Consider the following 20,314-nt stretch of genomic DNA (forward strand, 5'->3'; position numbering starts at 1 on the left):
TGAACTGTGCAATCGTTTTGATGGTTTCTGAGTCACACCAGGCACTTAAGTCATTATGGCTTTTTACATTTCAAAGGCTTGCAGACTACCATCAGCCCAAATATAAAATAATCATTTCTGCACTCAGAGCTGTATACCCTGTAGTCAGAAAAAAAGCCCTTCCTTCCTCATTTTTAAGTGACAGCCTGTAATCATGTCAGAGCAATTTTTGAGAATTTTTTTCCCCCCTAAACCACTGTTTGCTTTTCTGGCAGCTGGGAGGAGTTTTGTCCTTGAGTCAATGGACTGGTTCTCCTTTTCCAAGCCCAGCCACCCACCTAGGGAAAAGGGATGGCTATAAATCTCAGCTAACAATTACGCTAGGAGGAAAGTCAGAAGATAAAATCAGTTGATCCCCAGATGTTTATTGAGGACCTGCAAGAAGACCTCATTAAAAGAGTGTGGCTGGGCCATTGTGCATTCCTCCAAACCTGTGGCTTCCTTCAGTTCCAGGTAGGCTTAGAAGAGCAGGGAGGTGGGCGTGGTCTGGGTTCCTGTCTAGCCAGCTCTTCAAGCATGGAAGCCCGTTGAGGTAGCCCGCTTTAGACATCCGCAATCCAACTAGAGTTTTTTCTTTTTTCTTTTTTAATAGATGTCTAGGAACTTCAGATGTAAGTGAAAGAAAGATAGAAAAATTGTGTAATTACAAGCTGATATTTGGCTAGAAGAATTTTTGTCTTTGTAACCCAAAAACAAAATTAAATTAAACAAACCCCATTTTATAATTAATGGTAATGACTAAATGTCAGAATAATGTTTCTAAATGATTTACTATATCTATTACTATTTTCTGTTGGAATTTAATAGACTTATACTCTGACCTGTACTTATTTTAATTAGTTTAAGCCTAGCTATATAATTCTTTTCCCATATGTCTCATAATTAACTATGTAATTACCATTTGGTAAGAGCCCCTTAGTTTAATTGGAATAATCATGGGACTCAGATTCAATAAATATTCACTGGGCAACTGCTAAGGTAAAACTAATGAGCCTAAAAGAAAAGGGTCCCTAAGGTTTACTATTCTATTAACCTCATAGACCCCAAACCTCAGGTTCTGGATCCAGAGAAAGCAATATAAAGACACATATATAAATATATGCTTATATTTGATATTTATAGATATAAATAAGTATATTACTTATATCTATATATCTTAACTTAATAATATATACATAAATATATACACATATATACATCTATTAGATGAGTAAACAATTAAGTTAATGTAAAATGAATAGAAGAAATAAAAGAAGAAATTATTTTAAGAAAATGTATTGACCTTCTTAAGCAAATAAAATTTGAATTTGGCCTTCCAAGTTATTGAGAATATTGTCAATCTGAAATTGGAGCCAACAGAAATTACATATTTTCTTTTGTTTTGCTTTCACTAATTTTTGAACTCATAAAGGTTTTTAATTATACTGAAAATTTTATATTAGTGTTGGATATTCTATTAAAACAATGATAGTATTGAGAAATGAGCACATTTGCTGGGCAGTGGTGGCGCACACCTTTAATCCCAGCACTTGGGAGGCAGAGGCAGGCGGATTTCTGAGTTTGAGGCCAGCCTGGTCTACAGAGTTCCAGGACAGCCAAGGCTACACAGAAAAACCCTATCTCGAAAAAAACAAACAAACAAACAAAAAAAAGAAATGAGCATATTCACTAAGATTCCAACTAAGTGGGCGGTACCCGTGTTTACTGAGTATGTTGGTGATTTCCACATGTGCTGCGCATCTTTGAAATGAGCAGTGTTACAAGCAAAGATGGGGAGGTGTAAAGACCAAAGGGCATTGGTGGGGAATGTTGAGTTATATATAGTTCCTCATCAGAACCTAGAAGGTCTAAGCACCAATGGAAGGAGCTTGGGCTTGATCTCTAGAACTCATGAGCTCTATCAAACCTTCCCAGCGAAGCAACTCACATTCAGGGTACAGGAAGGCAGGGGTGTAGAGTGGTGGTTTGTCGGGGGCAAGAGACGACATGGCAAGTCTGAGGGACGAAGTGGATACAAAACTGATGGAAGTAAGGATGAGGAAAGGAGGGGTAGAGGAAGCAGAAACAAACAGTGGGCTCTACTTGGGGGCTTAAGAGAATGGCCTTATGGCTCTGGTTAATTGCCTGGAGGGTTTGGATTTATGGAGGAGACTGAATAGCAAATGGAGACATTAATACCTTTGAAAGACTTTTATTATACTTCTCAAGAAGATGAGCCATCCCATCCTCCTATACCATATCATACCATATCATAGGGCCACATTTAGGTCCTAGTGTCAGTAGGAGGTTGGAGGGACCTCAGGAAAAATTCTACCCAGCCAGAACCTTTACTAGGGTTTTTATTAGAAAGGTGTGGTAGGACAAGTGTGCAACCCCACAGTCGGGTGTTAGGTCAGAGCAGTCGTTGGTTGTCTGATTTAGGTTGGTTTAGGGAAAGGTTATACTTACTGGGCTTGGGGTTAAGAGTGAATCAGGAGATATTTCAGGGCTTGGGTTCTGGGTGGATAGGAAGATGGAAACCGTTTGGAAATGAGTTTGGCTCTGATTATAAGCACCAACTAGACAAAAACACAAACTGAAGCACAAAGCTGTGTCTTGGGTAGTCGGCTGAGAGCGTTATATCTATCATAGTAATGCTCTTAGCCTTCTGGTCAATACTAAAAAGTCCCCCTTTGCACTCAGTCGCTTCAGCAGTCTGTCCAAGGTCACATAAGTGATGGTGATGCTTGAAGCCATGATTCTACCTTCTAGGATAGTTCCTGACATGTCTCAGCACTAATCATAGTGACTGATATGCCTGGCCTTCTCTGCTTGATTATGCCTCCTCCATCGAGATGCAGTATGAGACCAGTCCTGTTCAAAATGAGCTGATGGGAATGGGTAGAAACCTTTGAGGCCTTCCAGGGCCAAGGAGCAGCAGCAGATACAGGTGGTCTGATAATTCCCTGAAAGTCCCCAAGTTTCTGCCTCCTTTGTCAGAAGAGCATAAAATCTATGTAGATTCTATGGTCTTTGTTCAGCATGCCTTTAATCCCAGCACTTGGGAGGCAGAGGCAGGCAGATTTCTGAGTTTGAGGTTAGCCTGGCCTACAAATGGAGTTCCGGGACAGCCAGGGCTACACAGAGAAATCCTGTCTCGAAAAATCAAAAAAAAACAAAAACAAAAACAAAAACAAAAAAACCGGAATAATGAACTGTGTGGCTTAACCCCCGTTTCCTCTTAACTTCTGGCTTCCCTCTTTGATTATTATAACTCTGGGACTTGGATGCTCTTGTATCAGCAAACAAAGCCCAAATTACTCATGCCTCTGAGCTGTCTGGAAGAGATTCTGAATTCCTGCATCTGTGACCACCCTTCTCCTTGGTCATTCTCCAGTATAATTCTTTAGTCCAGGCCAAATGGGGCCCTGTGTGTTCCCCCGCCTTAGCCTGGCTTTGTTCTCTACATGAGACCACCTTTAGCTCTGCCTTCTGCATATATTCATTAGACACGTCTTCTGAGAGCCCACTCAGGGCTCAGCTCCTTCACTCAATGTAGTATAAATCACATATCTGTGCCTAGAGAGCATCAATTTGCACAGAGCTGTAAGGATTCTGAGCCACGGAGACCCCAGCTCAGGGATTCAGCGACCTTGTAACTAGCTTGCGAGGCAGATAATAGGTGCAAACAGCCCTGAGAGCTTAGAAGTCACTCCTGGCCAGTTAGTGCAGAGTTGGTGATAGTTATTATCTCACCTGCTCTGTCTTTCATTATAATCCTCGGAGTCCACCTATGGGTTTTGAATCTTTTTCTAGACTGAGAACATTAACTTTGAAGGATCCTCTGCCAAATGTATGCCGCAGAAATTCCTGTTTTATAGGCATCCCTGGTGAAGTCCAGTGCGGACAGTACCTCTCCTTGCATGCAGGGCTCTACTGTAGTTCTCCACAGAGCACTCTGAGGTTTAAGAGTTGAACCATCAGAGTTCAAATACCAGTGTTACTACTTACTAACCATAGAAGGTTCTTCCTAGGTCAGGCATGGTAGTGCATGTCTTTAATCCCAGAACTCAGGAGGGAGAGGCAGAGACATCTTCTTGAGTTTGGAGTTAGATTAGTCCACAGACCTAGTTCTAGAAAAGCTAGGGCAACATAGTAAGACCTTGTCTCAAAAACAAAACAAAACAACAACAACAACAAAAAGTTACTTCCTGTCTAGTATCTCATCTTTCTCAAATACAAAATAGGGATGATAGTAGCACCTGCCTTTGGGGATGCCTATGAAAATTAAAATGAGCTCATGTAAAAGGGAAAGCTCGGAATGGTTATGACTGCACAGGAAGTACTCAGCCCATGTGGGTCCTGATGAGCTGCTACTGTGGCACGTCAGCCTCTATCCTGTAGGCGTTTTTCTTGGTAGTTCCTAGCAACTGGAGCCGCCTTGCCCTTGTAAATTACTATTTATTTATTATTTCCTCCAGATCTGGGGATCAATCCAGAGCCTTTCCCATGCTAGGCAGGAACTCTACCACTGAACTTCACCGGAAGCCCCTAGTCCTTCTGCTTGTGTGCTGGTGAAATCTCTATAAACAGAGTTTACAATGCTAAGCATAAGCAGCTCCTCTGGAATTCTAAGGCCAGGGGTATTTTACCATCCCTGCGCTGACATTTTAAAAACCGACAATGGCTTTTAAAAGAATTAGGAAGATGCACAGGCCTGTTGGTCTCCCCTGTGCTCTCATTTCCATGTGAACCATGGTAGTAGTTGTTGTTAGGTTTTAAGTTTATCTGCCTTTGGCTCGCATTCCATGAAAAGCTTCTATTCCAAAGGACAGTATCTCTCTTACTGGAAAATCATCCCTGACTTCTGTTTTCTTTACAAAATGATTATTCAGTGCTCTATGCTTCTGGACCTTGAATTTAGCTTTTACAAACCTACTTTTCCATATTTGATGGTTCTGGAAACTTCTGAAAAGATTTCAAATACCAAATGACCAAGAGTTGATTTGCATTTCAGATAAGGATATAGAATACATTGAGAATTTACTGGAGATATATCTTAGTCCTTCAGACTAGGAGCTCCTAGGGCTAAAGGTATTTCTTCCTCATAGAGAAAGCGTTGGTATGGTTTCCCTGACACTTTCAGATACAGGATGATGAGTTAGAACACTCACATGAAAGGAGGCAGATTCCGATGATGTGCTGGATCCTCTCTGCTCAAGGTTGTGTAACCTTGGACTTGTTACATAGTGTGCTGAGCTTTGAATTGCTCATCTTCACAATGAAGACTTTCTTCTGAGGACGGAATGAGCCTCCGTGTATCAGCTGCTTGCGTTGGTGCCCACGCAACTCCAGCTCCCAAATGTTCTTTAGTATCGTTTTCCAGAGGTCTGAAACTAAAGTTTCTGTCATGAAGATAGAAAGATCTAGTTGTTGCAATTTTATCAGAATAAAATATGCCTGCCTCGAATAGAGGAAATATAATGTATAAATCCTTATTAGGAGATTAAGTATGTTTCTTTACTAGGAAACAAGAGGGAGAATTATGAAGATAATACAAATTTAGAATAGGTGGCCTTAAAATGTAGATTTATCTTTATCCATAATTGTGTTCACAGCAAGTCAGCAGGGGTCCTTTTCTGTGTTAGTTCTGCTGTGAGTACAAAACCTCCTGTGAGCCTAAAATACTGCCCGCTGTCCTGGCTGTAGGAGAGGCTTGCAGTGTAGGAGCACTCCAGTCAGTATGCTGGAACATGCCTTCCTTCTACGAAGATGTTTAACGTCTGTATCCTTTAAATCACTTCTTTGACAGTTTGAAAGTCCTAAGATGTCTAGCAGAAATTTTTAGTGAAATCAAGGATCAGACACCAATGCCACAAACAGGGAGGAGTGGAGTGAGTGTTCCTGGCTGGCATCATTGTCTCTGTCCCCAAAACCCTGAGTCGGGGTCAGAGAGCAGGCTGCCAGCTCTGGAATAAAATCTTCCATTTTTAATTCGAAGCCATAGGATACCCTTGAGACACTTGTAACGATGTCATAAACCCTTTGACCATCTAATTGCATGCTCGTGAATGTGCCCACACTTTCTGCCTTAGGAGGTTGGTAGCACTGGAGTCAGTGGTGGCCTTTCCCTCAGTCCCATTAGCCTGGCTTTGTGGCTGTTTTGTTTGACCAAGAACGCCTCCGTGTCACGTACACTGGTTGCCTCTTAAAAGTTGAGGAATGAGTAAGTGAGTCATGAGCAGAGTTTTGCAAATTCCTCAAATCAGGCCATAGATGTTTATCTAGGAAGAGGGAAACGTCCCAGAGTTTCTGTGTATGAATGAAGCTGAGTCCTCTGAGACCAAAACGCTATTATGAAGAGGTTATTTACATATTATGCATTCAAGAAAAGTCTTGTATCACCAAGAAAGTATGAAAAATTATGCTATGACCAATAAAAAGTTTCTTGGTTTTAATTATATTGCTTGCTTTATATATTTATATATTTTCTGTGTCTAAATATATATATGTCTGAAATGCTATACACACACATATATATGCATATGTGCATGTATACTGTACATACACACATATATGCATATACATCTATACACACAGATATATATGAATATACATACATTCATACTCACACACATATGTATGGGGGAAAGATGAGAATGTGCTGCCTTTGGCTAAAGGTTGAATGAAAAGGTTGTAAGCATGTCCCTATGAGAAGTATTTTTTTAAATATGTGAATATTTTTTAACAAGTTCAAATTTCTCCAAGCACTAAAATAGAACACGTGATTATTTGATTCTGAAAAATAGAGACCATGGGCCAGAGAGAAAGGTCAGTGTATGTAGGCACCTGCCATACGACCTGCCATCTTGAGTTCAATCTCTGGAACTCACTTGGGGTAAGAAGAGAAAAGCAACTCCACAAAACTGTCCTCTGACACCCACATGAGTTCCATGTGTTCATACACTTTCCCCCATTCCCTCCCACAGTACTAGTAACATTCTTCTTTCTTAAAAGAGTACAAACCAATATAGAGAATTTGTAAATTCCTGACCGTAAAAACCAAAAATGAATCTAGTGGTAAAATTTCAGTTCTTAGTGTCCATAGACTAGCATGGTCTGTTGTAAGCAATTGAAAGTTTGTTGACCTTGGACATGAGATTGCTGTTCTCCTGTTCATTAGCCATGGGTAGGTTATTATAGTTTTTTCAGTTTCCTGGGAATCTTTGTGGGGTGGCCTAGCATAGGACATTTGACCTTAAGGAGAAAGATATGAGCAGGGACAGAGAGTGAGGGTAAGTCAGAGGACACTTAAATGGGTTGTGCTGTGACTTTGGTCCCTGGGATTTGGGGAGGGGCCACACTATAGCCCAGGGTAAATTTCTATTTCAGACTCTCTCCTGGGGCTGGCCCTGAGATGGGGAGTCCTTTCATGAAAGTTGTGCTTGCTCATTGAGAATCCAAGTGGCCCCAGCAGGGCTGTGAGCTCTGTATACAGCTGGAGAGGAGGTTGGCTTCTCCACCTATTGAGACATGTGTTTACCCTGGCCAGCTTCACTGGAGGGAGAGGATGCAGACAGTCCCCTAGAGTGTAAAGGAACGGAGCCATGTTTTGTTTTCTAATACCAGGGCAGCTTTCTTATAAGAAGGATCAAAAATGTCCCCACATTTTTGATCTGCTAAGTGTCTGCTTAGGAGTGTAATCCTAGACCATTTTATAATAGACTCTTAGGGGTCTGCTCCTTATGAACACTTGAAGCTTTGTTCTGGTTTTCTTTTCTCTTTAATATAATGTCCTAAGTAAAGACTAAATGTTGACAATACATCAAATGGAATTCCGTAAGTTTCAGTAGTTGAAATTTTATTATTATATCCATTTTTAATCTATAAATTGTTTCTAATAATCCTTCCTGTTTCAAAATCAAATTCTCATATAGATTCTTTTTTAGTTCTTAGAGAAACTGGAGCTCAGTTATGAGTGGCCTTATCATCAAAGCTATCAACTTTGTTCATATTATGTCAATGATGTCCATTAAAAAAATCATTAGTATATTAATGATTTGACTCTTTAAGTTGACTATATATTATGAAAATAAGACATACAATAAAATCCTACTTATTCCAGCTCATTAAAATATCTAGTTTTATTATTCTCATATATATATATACATATACACACACACACACAGAGATCCGCAAACATACATACACAAAAGAACACTTGTATATACACACATGCACACACACATACACACACATGCACACATACACACACACACGCATGTACAAGTATGCTCCAGGAAGCATGTCTCATATAATTTTAGCAAATTGGTTGAGAAAATATGTATGTAAATATAGTAATGGTAATTGCTAAGGATTACTTGATGGAGTGTAATAACATACAAGCACCTGAAAATGCCACCTGAAGTCAGACAATATTCAAAGTTCTAAAGCCCCTTAATTTGATCTTCCCTGACAATTGTGTAAGATTGGGGATGGGAGCAGGTGAATTCTGATCCATATGTCAAATCTTGGGTTCAGTTCTTTGAAAATGTGAAATGGTTTCACTAATCACCCCCGTTCCTAGAGGTGTCTTGAAAACAAATTTATTTGATTATTATTATTATCATTATTATCAAGATCAGTCTCTTCCCCTGCCCCTCCAAAATCAGTGTATTTGGGGCAATCTTTTTCCTGTAGCTGGTACAATGGTACAGTTCAAAGTAATATCAGATAAGAGGGTGGTAATGCTGCCTTTTACCTGTTCCATGTTCTTGTCATTACTCACAACCAAAGCGCAACTGGCATCCAAGCCAGTAGAACATGGATGTGCCCTATGATCTGGATTGTTACCAATGTCTGTCATCGTATGTTAGCTCTGTATGCTGTTGTGCTTAGAGAAGCTTAGTACATGGTGTAGGAGATCCTTTGTATAGTATTGGGTTGGTTTCGTGTGGAGTCAGAGAGGGTTCTCTGGTTTATCCTTATTTAAAATAAAAGATACTAATCCAAAACTATTGTCTAGAACCTGAGGACTTTGGTGCCTGGTGGATATTCAAGAAGAGGTATTGGGAGTCAATGCAAAATGACTAGCATGTATTCAGTCCCTGGAGGCTTCTGTATATCGGGTAACTACCTGGTAAATGTAGGTACTCCATAAGTATCCTGGGATGCTACTGTTTCTAAATCCATTCACCCCCATGGACGGAGACGTTTGAAGTTATGATGTTTCTCTACCCAACTTGATTCATACCATTTGGCTCCTTCCAATTCACCCATGAAAATACCCCAGCCCTGGTGACATTCTGTCAGCACTTCATTTGTGCCAGGCTCAGCAAATATGTCTTCTACTCAATAAGTCACTGAAGCCTCAGATCATTCCTTAAGGCCAATGAAAACTAAACAAGGTTAAATGTATCAAACCTGAATGTTTAATTAAAGTATATATTAATTGAATAGAAAATATTAACATCAAATATTTGGTACTTTAAAATGTTAGAAATAAAAATATTAAGAATAATATTAAAAGCATCTATTAATAATCAAAGTGTCCCTGTTTTTAGTATTTTATTAAGGATCTTAATGAAGGCAATGAGCCTTCACAGCTATCCAAATAAGCAAAAAAAAAAAAAAAAAATCTTTTGATTTATAATGTAAATAAATGAAAACTTTGAAACTGTCTAATTTTCCTCCCCTTCTGGGGATGGATACTGGCATCTCTCCACGGCCCCTGCTAGCTCTGCTAACTCTTATGTTTGGCATTGATAGAGCCAAATTTTAGATCACAAGTTTTGATAAATAGCTCACAGTGAGAATAATATTTATCCTTGACAGTGAGCAGGTTTTTATTGTCTCATGTAGGCCATGTGCTGGAGAAGATCCAGAGGGTCTTGTAAAGGGCCAGTGTTAGAGTGGGTCATGGGACAGCCAACCAGGAGATGTCCCATGTATCTTATCCTGGGAGAGGTACCTACACTGAAATAAGCTGGCTCTTGAAGGTGTTTTCGGCTTACCTATCTCCTTCCCATGAGCATAGGTTCCATTCACCATCTATCTGAATGATCCCACTGACTAAGTTGAATCTCAAAGTACACTCTTAGGACTATAGGCACATCAGCCTTCTGAAAATTTGTTAGCAGTTCTGGAGTCCCCAGCCCAGTCCCTTGGAATTGCAGGCTCTGGACTGTGACTGTCCATTAAGCCAAGTCTTTCAGGAGTGTCTGACGCCAGCTCAGGGTAAAACTGGGGGCCAGATGATCCAAGATGATCCTTTTGCCAGACTTTAGTTTCCTTTATAAAATGAAACATTGATAGAAAGAAGGTTCATTCTAGGGCTGGTGAGATGGCTCAGAGGTTAAGAGCACTGTCTGCTTTTTTTGAGAGGTCCTGAGTTCAGTTCCCAGCAATCACTTGGTGGCTCACAACCATCCATACTAAGATCTGATGCTCTCTTCTGGCATGCATAGAGCATTCATATACATAAAGTAAATCATTAGAAAAAAAAAAGAAAGAAAGAAAGTTCATTATTCTAAGACATCCCCCTCCCCCACAGCCTTACCTTCTCAAGCTCTCAAAATCTACCCATCTGTGATACAAATTACATGCCTGACAGTGTCACATAGTAACTGAGAAGACAAACTCTGAAATCCCACTGCCTTTGTTCAAGTTCTTTCATTTTTCCTTGCTCTGCAGGTCTTTTGCTTATATACTATGGTTTCTAATTTTGTGGTTTTATGAGATTTCTGTCTTCTAGTGTGTGTGTGTCTGTGTCTGTGCTGAATGTGTTTCTTGTGCTTGTGTGTGTGTGTGTTTGGTTTTGTTTTATACTATTCAGGTTTGTTTATTTTTATCTCCTCCTTCCCCCTTCCTCCAACTCCTTTTTAATAGATTTTTGTTTGTCTTTTGATGAGAGGGAGTAAGAAAAGATGTGGATTTGGATGACGGGAAGGTGGGGGAGGATCCGGGTAGAGTTGGGGGAGAGAGAGCCATAGTCAGGATCTGTTAATCACCTAAAGTTGCTATGCACTGAGCTCTTGTTAATTAAAAGCACTGCTTGCCCTGCCTAAAGAAGGTGGTGAGGAGTCAGCTTACAGAGCACAGAGTAGAGGCTGAGCACTTAGGGAGCACTCCTAGCCAGCTGTCGCAAAGGTGCCTTTCCCTAAAACATTCTGAAACTTTAGAGATGGAAATGACATCGTTTACAGCTTTTTCACATGCGTTTGTGACTCATGTTAATACATCTTAAGGGCTTGGAGAATTGGCTTAGCAGTGGTTAAGATTATCTCTTGCTCTTACTAAGGACCCAGATTCCATTCCTAGCACCCACCAGGTGGCTCACACCTATCTGTAACTCCAGTTCCAGGGGGATCTGACTTCCCCCACCCATCTGAGATGAGACCTCTCAGTGGCCTGGAATTTGCAAGTAAGCGGCTAGACTGGCAGGCCAACAGTCCCCTGGCAGCTGCTGCCTCTGCCTCCTCTGCGCTGAGCCTACAGGCCTGAGTGAAGACTCCCTGTCCTTTCACAAGGTTCTGTGGATCCAACTCTGGTTCTTAGGCTCACAAGGGAATCACTTGACCCACTGAGCCAGCTAACTTCTTGTGAGAACAGCAGTCCTTCCTGTTGGATTAGGGCCCCCACCCTAAATGTGACATCATTTAATTTTAATTACTTCCTTGGGTGTTAGAGCTTTGGCAGCAATGATTCAGTCCATTGAGGGTTAGATCATACCTGGAAGAAAGGCTAGTAGGAGTGTGTGTGTGTGTGTGTGTGTGTGTGTGTGTGTGTGTGTGTGTGTCATTGGCAATTGCATTCATCAAGCATTTGGTCCACGGTACCATTTACAATAACTGATGTAATAAAATGTCTAAATAGGTTAAAATCTAAATGTCTACAATAGAATAGAACGCAAGGTCCATTTTGAGGGTACATCATCGGAGTGCCCATTTTCACAGATTATAAGTGGTGATTATAGCTCATCTTCAGAGGAAACAAAGTCATGGTGATATTTATCCATGTGGAAGATACAAAGAACTCACCAGCCTGTACCTTTTTCTTGGCCACTGGGTTTCCCCTAGGCATCTGAAGAGGGAGCATGCGCAGAAGGCCTGGCAACAAACAGCCCAAGCTCCTGCACTCTGAGTGGGGCTACAAGTTATTCTACTTTTGCCTTACTGTGTAAGGAGGAGGTACCAGGGCTCCCCAGCGGAGATGAGCCGGAGCCCCATGGACTCTTTTTAAACCTTGGGATTGGGGAAAGAAAATGCATGCGCAGTAAATAGTCTGAAGTTGGACCGGTTTGATTCCCGGAAGCCCAGAGAAGCAAGTACTTAGATCTCTGCTTTTTTTCTTTCACACCAGCATTAGGGGAAAGTGGTCGGGTTTGTTTTTCTATCCCCCTCCTGTCCTCCCCCTGAGCTCCTGAGGGAAGATATCACATATCAGAAAGGGCTCTATGTCTCAGAATCCCCTCGTGAGGCCTCAGTGTATTCGGATTTTTATCTTCAGAGTTCAGAAAGATATAAACACGGGTATAGGGAACAGGTCAAGACTTTTCTCCTTTCTAGGAAAAAATGCTGATGGTGGACTGGTGCCTCCAGACACCCTCTGAAGTGAGTGGAGACCAAACTGGCAAATGTTCTTCCAGGCCTCTCAGGCCTCCTTTCTCCTTGCCCAAAAAGCCCAGTTGTGCAACCCTGTTTGTTTTGATGGGATTAAAAATCTCCATTTCTAAGTCTCTACTCTGCCTATGGTTTTTCAAAAGGGACAAGAGACTGGTGAGACAGGAATATAATGTGCCGATTCTGGCACTTACAACCAGTGGATCTTGGCTTATTTTTCAGAAGAGCAACAAAACCAAATTCCCCCCGCCTGTCATAGTCTCTACAATGCTGCCTTCTTCTCCCTGATTCTCTCAGGCTATTTCACTGTTACCAGACGAACTCCTTGGCCGCTTTACCGGACCCAGACTCCCACATAGAATCTATTATACACACCTAAAATAAAAACCAGAGTACCATCTTTAAAGATTGACAGAATTTTCTTTCCAGGGGACATTTTAGCTAGGCCCTCTGTAAGCCAGTCAGTGAATCAACTACAAAACCAGTTGTAGAGCGGGAGCCACTACAGTGTCCGGTCTCAAAGACACCTTATCTTTGTTCAATCGAGACTGATGGGACAGGAGTACGGACTCCCTCATACAGCACCACGCTCTATCTTCTGAGTGTGACAGTTCTGGATTTTGAGCTGCATCTAACACAGCTCCAAGGATAGACCAGACAGGGGAGGCAAGGCCATGAAGAGCTAGGACTGGGTGGAATGGGCTCTCAGTCCCACGCAAACTCGCCATGTTTATTACATGCAGTTGAACAGGGAGGCAGGGTTGTTCTGTATGGCTGAACAAGGAGGCGGAGTTATTGCATACAGATAAACAAGGAAGCGGGGTCATGATATACACTTGAACAAGGAAGCCGGTTTCGCTAACCTCCTTAGGAACAGTCTCCATAGGAAGCAGTTCTCAGAGTGTTTAAACACCGAGGGGGAGATGTGGACATTCTCTACACCCACTAACAACATGTATACCCCCACAAGGAGTGAAGGCTTTGCAATCCCCTGAACCTAGCCCAGGAAAGGCTTTGCCATTTTCCCATGAGTCTTAGGCACTGGGGTCCTTGATGTGGCTCTGCCCATGTCAATAAGACACATTCACTCAAGAAGGTGCACTAGCCCCAGGCTTCCTCCACTCCCTACATTTGTTTTGATTTACTTTTGAAACAGAGCTATGGTAGCCCAAGCCGGCCTCATGTCTCAGCTCTCTGAGGCTTATGAGCATAAGGTTTGCAGTTGTATAGTTGATTCAACTTCATTTCTTAAGATTTTTTTAGGGGCAGGGGGTATGCAGTGGATGTTACATGTATCTAGGTGCCTGTGGCAGCCCGATGAGAACATTGGATTCCCTGGATGTGGAGTTACAAGTAGTTGTAAGCTACCTGGTGTGGGAGCCCAGCCCTTGTCATCTAGTAGAGCATTAAATGCTCCTACACTCACTGGGCCATCTCTCCAGTCTCTGTCCCTGCTGTCCCAGGGATCTATTACAGCAGGTACTTAGTTGGGATGTAGCCACAAATGATGACAATACCCCTGTGATGAAATGAGCCTTTTTTTGCAAATCTACTTTGTTATTTGGTTTTCAGAATGCAGTTCTGTAGGCAGTGGGATAATGGCTACAGAAGCCAAAGCATGACCTGAGAGGCAGGCGTAGCAGACTGTCAGCTGATTCTGAAGCTTTGGGAGGAGTTTTCCCCTTGCTAAGAGTTAAATTAGGATTTCCACTTCCTGCTAGGTAAGGAATCATGGGACTTTTAAGCCAGTCTCTGTATACAAAGTCTGCATGTCCCCGATTCATGTATCAGCCCATGGTTACCCATGTTGGTGGGACCACTTTTAAGAGGCTAAAGTTATCTTAAAGCCTGAAGGTAGATGGTCTGTGACGCTATCAAGTAGGTCATGATGTCATTGCATCACCTGGGATTGTGGAATCTTTGATTCATACCTTCGGAAATGTGTTTTTGAAGACCAAAAACGGTTGTGGGAAATATTTTAAAAAGGCATTTTCCCAAGCTAATGCAGGGTACTGTCTGGCCCAGGAAACCTCGCTGCCTCCATGGCTAGCCCCATGTAGCTAACTGCCCATCTTGCGGTTTTCTTAAAGCAGATTATCTCACATTCCCAGCAGTCTACCCACTGTGGTCAGTGGTCCCAACTCCCAGTAACCCAATAAAATCAAAACTCTAGAGCCTTGTAATTTATAAGACAGGTTTATATCAGTAAATTGTCACCCTAAAAAACACCAACACAATGAACTCAGAGACAATTGATATTGATATAAACTGCCCACCTAGATAAGACAAATTGTCCTGTAATTATCCATCCCTTATAAGATAGTCATAGCAACCTGTGGCTATTTAAAGCCACACGGAATCTGGATCATCTTTCTCTTCCTCCATCTTCCTTCTCTTCTCTGTCCTCTCTCTCCTGGCTCTAAAAAATCTCTGCCTGCCTTCCTTTTCCACTGCCCAATCACAGGCTCTCACCTTATCTTGTGCCTGCCCTCACCTTCGTATAGACATCAATCCGCAAGAAACTCCAGATCTCTCATCTTAGTAGTTGAGGTAGAATCTAGATCAATGACATGGCAGTCACTCAGCCAGGATGACCATGTGTCCAGGAGGGCTGGGATCCCACATATCCCAACCCCTGATCTTGGCTCCTTCCCATGCCTCTTTCCATGCGCAATAAATGATGATGATTATGCAAAATAAGTTTAGCTTTGGGGATGTTTTGTATTCCTAAACCAATAAGGTGATAACTGGGAGTAATGGGAGGAGCTTGACTCCTCTTTACTGTTGGAGTGGCTCAATTCACTGGGTCTCACCATATTGCTATGACTAATTCATTTAGACCCTTAAGTCAGTGTTCCTTTCAAAGCCATATTAACAACTGAGTAATTATCTCTGGCTTCAGGTTCTATAGCATGGGTGGCTAACTGGATACACATGGTCACTTTATAAGGCCCCCAGAAGCTTTAAGACAAACTGAATAGACTCACCAACTTCCTGTCTATCAGCACATTCCTTTGTGACTCCTTCTTTTAGATCAATGATGTTCATTTTACTGTGAAAGTGGTGGGTAGGGAAATTTGAGGTGCGGTTTATATTTATGAAAAGACTCCATCCAAGTGGCCAGACAATAACAGTCTCTGCCTGTGCAGCTCTGCTCAGTGTTTAGAATAGGAGAACACACACACACACACACACACACACACACAGAGTGAGAGGGGGAGGGGAAGGAGGGGGAAAGAGAAAGAGAGAGAGAGAGAGAGAGAGAGAGAGAGAGAGATTAAAAAATAGGATCACTTCAGCCTAGAGAAGGACAATTCCTAAAAGAGGAACTGTTAGAATAAGCATTGCTTTTAATTATGCTGTGTAACTCTGTGGTATTTACACACAAGGGAACAAAAAGAGCTTGGGTGATCACCGGCTGTATGAGCACTCTGTACCTACAGGAAGTAAAGCGTACTTGACAGATGAGATGAGCTTTTTCTCCCTACCTCGTTCCTCTTACCTGCTTCTTCTCAGATTTCAGATGCCAATTCACACATTTCTTCCTTAGGAAAGTCCCTCCACATTGCTACCAACAAACCTCACTCCTTCTTCCTTGTTTCTGTGACCCCCTGAGCCTCTTTCACCAGATGTGATTCTCATGAGGTCACCTGCTCAGATGACAGTCCTGAATCTAGCTCCCTAGCGGAACTCTAGGTTGGCAGAGGATGGAGTATCTATTACCTAGATGGGCTTTAAATGTGGTATCTTCAGTATTTTACAGTAGTAAGTTAGCCTGAGGACTGAGGCAATTCGAAAATCCTATAGTGGAAGCAATGGTAAACCAGAGACCTAAGGCATGGGGAGAAGGTGGCCACTGAAGGATGCAGAGATAAGACCCCAGGCTCCCCAGAGCCAAAAGGTACAAGTGTTCTTCTTGCCCCTTACTATGAAAGCCTGCCTCCAGGATAGCTTTAGTAAATATTCGTATCAAGAAGTAAATATGCATAGAACCCTGAGAGTACATCTCTAGCAACTAAGGAATCACATGGGGAAAGACAGGATGGTTTTTGTGTTTTCCTGTTGTGGTGGGTGGGCATCACCCCAAGGTGAGAATAAATACTACAGCTGAAGACTGGGAAAATAGCTTAGTCAATAAAGGGCTTGCTGCACAAGCATGAAGATTTGAGTTTGGATGTTCAGCGTCTGGTAAAAAGCCAGCATGTGGCGGTCATAATCCTAACACCGGGAAGATGGAGACAGAAACTTCCATCGAATTTTCTTGCTGAATCAGTGAGCTCCAGCTTGAGTAAGAGAACCTGACTGAGAAAAATAAGGTGGATCTCAAGAGAAGGACACAGTCAAAACTCACCTCTGACTCAATCCGCTCACACACACGCACACGTGAACATGTGTGCATGCACACACATACAGTGGCACACGAACGTACACAAAAGGGCCTGAGTGGCTTTGCAGATAAAGGCTCTTGCTCCCAAGCCTTATAGGATGAGTTCAATCCCTGCTACCAAGAAGGTAGAAAGAAAGAATTCTCTCCCGAAGGTTACTATCTGATCTCTGCGTATTTACCATGGCACTGGTGTGTCTCCCCCCACCCCCCACACCCACACACACAGTTTTTCAATATGATAAAGCAAAAAAAAAAAAAAGAAAGTTAAAAAAAAACACCAACTTAGAACTCTCTCCAAGTGTGAGAGAGTAACCTGTGCAGGGATTGCAGGGATTGAGTGCCTGGAACACAGCAGGATCCAAGCAGTGAGGTGTAAAGTGGCCATCCAAACCAGATGAGGAATTGTGTTTGAATACCTCAACAGTACTTCCCTCATACTGATAGGACATAATCAAAGGATTTAGTTTGTCTGTCTGGCCATCTGTGTTCTGCTAGACGATAAGCTGCAGGAAAGCAAGATTCTTACTCCTTTTACCCTCACCTGCACCTTGGTGCCTGAGCTAATACTCAGCTCATAGTAACAACTCAATAAGTATCGGTGAGTAGACATATCGGTAGGTACAAACATGAAATACATCTGTGATAATTAGCATGTATTTTATTAACTAGACTCATAAGTCAGAAATATTGCCATTTGGCATTAGACCCCGGAGTAAAAACCCGTGGGTGATATTCTGAAGAAGCCTGTGAACACAGACTGCCTTTGGCCTTTCAGACCAAAGACTCCAGAACAAGCGTGTGTCATCCCAGCAACTGTATGACACTGGACTCACACCCCTCGCTGGGAGGGTTGTTTTTGTTTTGTTTTTTGTTTTTTGAGACAGGGTTTCTCTGTGTAGTCCTGGCTGTCCTGGAACTCACCCTGTAGACCAGGCTGGCCTCGAACTCAGAGATTCGCCTGCCTCTGCCTCCCAAGTGCTGGAATTAAAGGCATGTGCTGCCACTGCCCGGCTTCGCTAGGAGGGTTTAATGGGGACTTCCTCCTTAAAGAAGAAGGTGTGGCTAAGGGAACCTGGCCAGAGATGGTACAGCAGGCTGCCTTTGCTTCTGACCCTAGACAACACACTGGAACCCTTGAGGAACCAGAGAACAGCATCAGGTACAGGGAGCCAGCCCCAGAGAGGAACTGCCCAGATGTAGTCACAGCTGAACATCAGACTCTAGATCCACAAACAAGGTGGAAGATATGCCCCTGCTCCCCTCTCTTCTTGCTTCGTACTACTGATGCTTCCAATTAGCCAAACCTGCCTGGACGCCTGGAAGGAAAGAACACAAGGTATCCACCCCTAGGGACAGCTTTCTACCCTAGAAAGCTGGGGTTGGTGTGCAACTGTGTCCAGCACATAAAGATTGCCATTGTGTGGACTTATTTTGTCCATTTTGTATTGTCACACCCCCAAACCATATTCCTTAACAACAACAAAAAAAATGTAGAGATAACATCCAAGGGAGAAATAAACGAGTTGGCTGCTTCCACCACCTCAACAAAGGTTACTGTCTATATGCGGTCTCCCTCCCCTTTCTTTTTCTCTTATATTTGCAAAGGATCTGATGGGGTTTTGTTTAAGATGAACCACAGTAAATTTGGCTACACTTGTTTTTGGGACCTAATTAAGAACGACCTGTCTTGGAACAGGGAGAGCTCTCTCCCCCTTCCTTTGTTCTGTTAGTGTAAACAAGTTACTTCATGAGCCCCTGTGGGAACTGGAATTAGGCAAGAGCTAGGGCTCCCTGAAACTTTCAGCAGCTTTGACTCTCTCAGCTTGGATCCCAAGTCATTAACTCTAAGATGAAAGATGAGCCCAGCCCTGTGAGTTTACTCTCTGAGGTTGCAACGGGAAACATGCGTGAAGGCAGCCTAAAAGAACTGGATTTTACTGTCCAGAGTAAATTTCTCTCTCTCTTTCAATATTGCTTGAAGGACAGATTGAGAACATGGGAGAGAGATGAGCTAGAAAAAGAGCAATTGTATACAGCCTTGATCCATTCTATCTACAGCCTACCACACAGCCGGCTTCTATCTACAGCCTTCCACACAGCCGGCTCCTATCTACAGCCTTCCACACAGCCGGCTCCTATCTACAGCCTTCCACACAGCCTTGATCCATTCTATCTACAGCCTACCACACAGCCGGCTCCTATCTACAGCCTACCACACAGCCGGCTCCTATCTACAGCCTTCCACACAGCCGGCTCCTATCTACAGCCTTCCACACAGCCGGCTCCTATCTACAGCCTTCCACACAGCTGGCTCCTATCTACAGCGTACCACACAGCCGGCTCCTATCTACAGCCTACCACACAGCCGGCTCCTATCTACAGCCTACCACACAGCCGGCTCCTATCTACAGCCTTCCACACAGCTGGCTCCTATCTACAGCCTACCACACAGCCGGCTCTCTGCCACTCACTGCACTTGTCATTATTGGATCTGAGGCTTGTCCCATCCTGCTTGTCAAGAGCTCCCAAGCAGGGGAAATTGATGTCCAGGAGCAGCCTCCAGTGTGAAGCCTGAGGCTTAGTGGCTGCCTCTAAGTGAAGGCCAGTGAGGGGCGAGGCTGTTAAAGCCAAGAGATGGATCCTCAAGCCCTTGCTATTTACAGCTGCTCTGCTTTCACCATGGTAACTTATGGGCAGTTCTGATTGTTGTGATCACATGCTCTGACCTGTGATCCTCATTGCCTTTAGTTTAAAACAAAATCTCACAAAGCCTGGAGCCACATGCGTTTCCTCCTGAGGGAGTGCTTTTCCGGGATCTGTGCTGTTTCTGACCAGGTACACATTTTGCCTGAGAGGGATTGTTTTCACGGTCAAGATCAAATGAACATATGCTCCAACCATCCCTCTCCATTTGCTCATAGGCCATGCATCAAACTACAACAACCCTGTGTCGTTTGTAGTCTGGGGGTACAGGTCTCCGCTTCCTCCGCCCCGTGATGCCTGGAGGTGGTATTAGTAAGGTCAAAGGGGCGGAATGGGATCTTGCACTGACTTACATTTGTTTCAAGCGGCTCGCTTGCTTGCGTCTCCCCTGTGAGCTGATGCCTAGCTAACCTCTGCTGTTGGAAACAGCTGGCCACAGAGTCTTCCTCTCAGCCTAGTACACACCCCAGGGAGCTGGGTTGGCAAGGAGAGGGGGAAGCTAGCAAACAGGGGTTGCCTCTTCCACAGGGGCCTGAAAATGGTGGCTCCTCTGAAACTGTACAGATTCTTTTTTTTTTTTTTTTTT

The 20,314-nt window shown here is 43.0% G+C and overlaps 1 protein-coding gene across 8 annotated transcripts in view; it reads left to right on the forward strand.

The window, feature by feature from the left end:
• Plekhg1 (pleckstrin homology and RhoGEF domain containing G1) overlaps positions 1-20,314 on the forward strand; it is a 227,265-nt gene that overhangs the window by 101,586 nt on the left and 105,365 nt on the right. The gene's annotated exons all lie outside the window — the stretch shown is intronic.

The sequence above is a fragment of the Mastomys coucha genome, unplaced genomic scaffold, assembly GCF_008632895.1.
Source record: "Mastomys coucha isolate ucsf_1 unplaced genomic scaffold, UCSF_Mcou_1 pScaffold5, whole genome shotgun sequence".
NCBI lineage: Eukaryota > Metazoa > Chordata > Mammalia > Rodentia > Muridae > Mastomys > Mastomys coucha.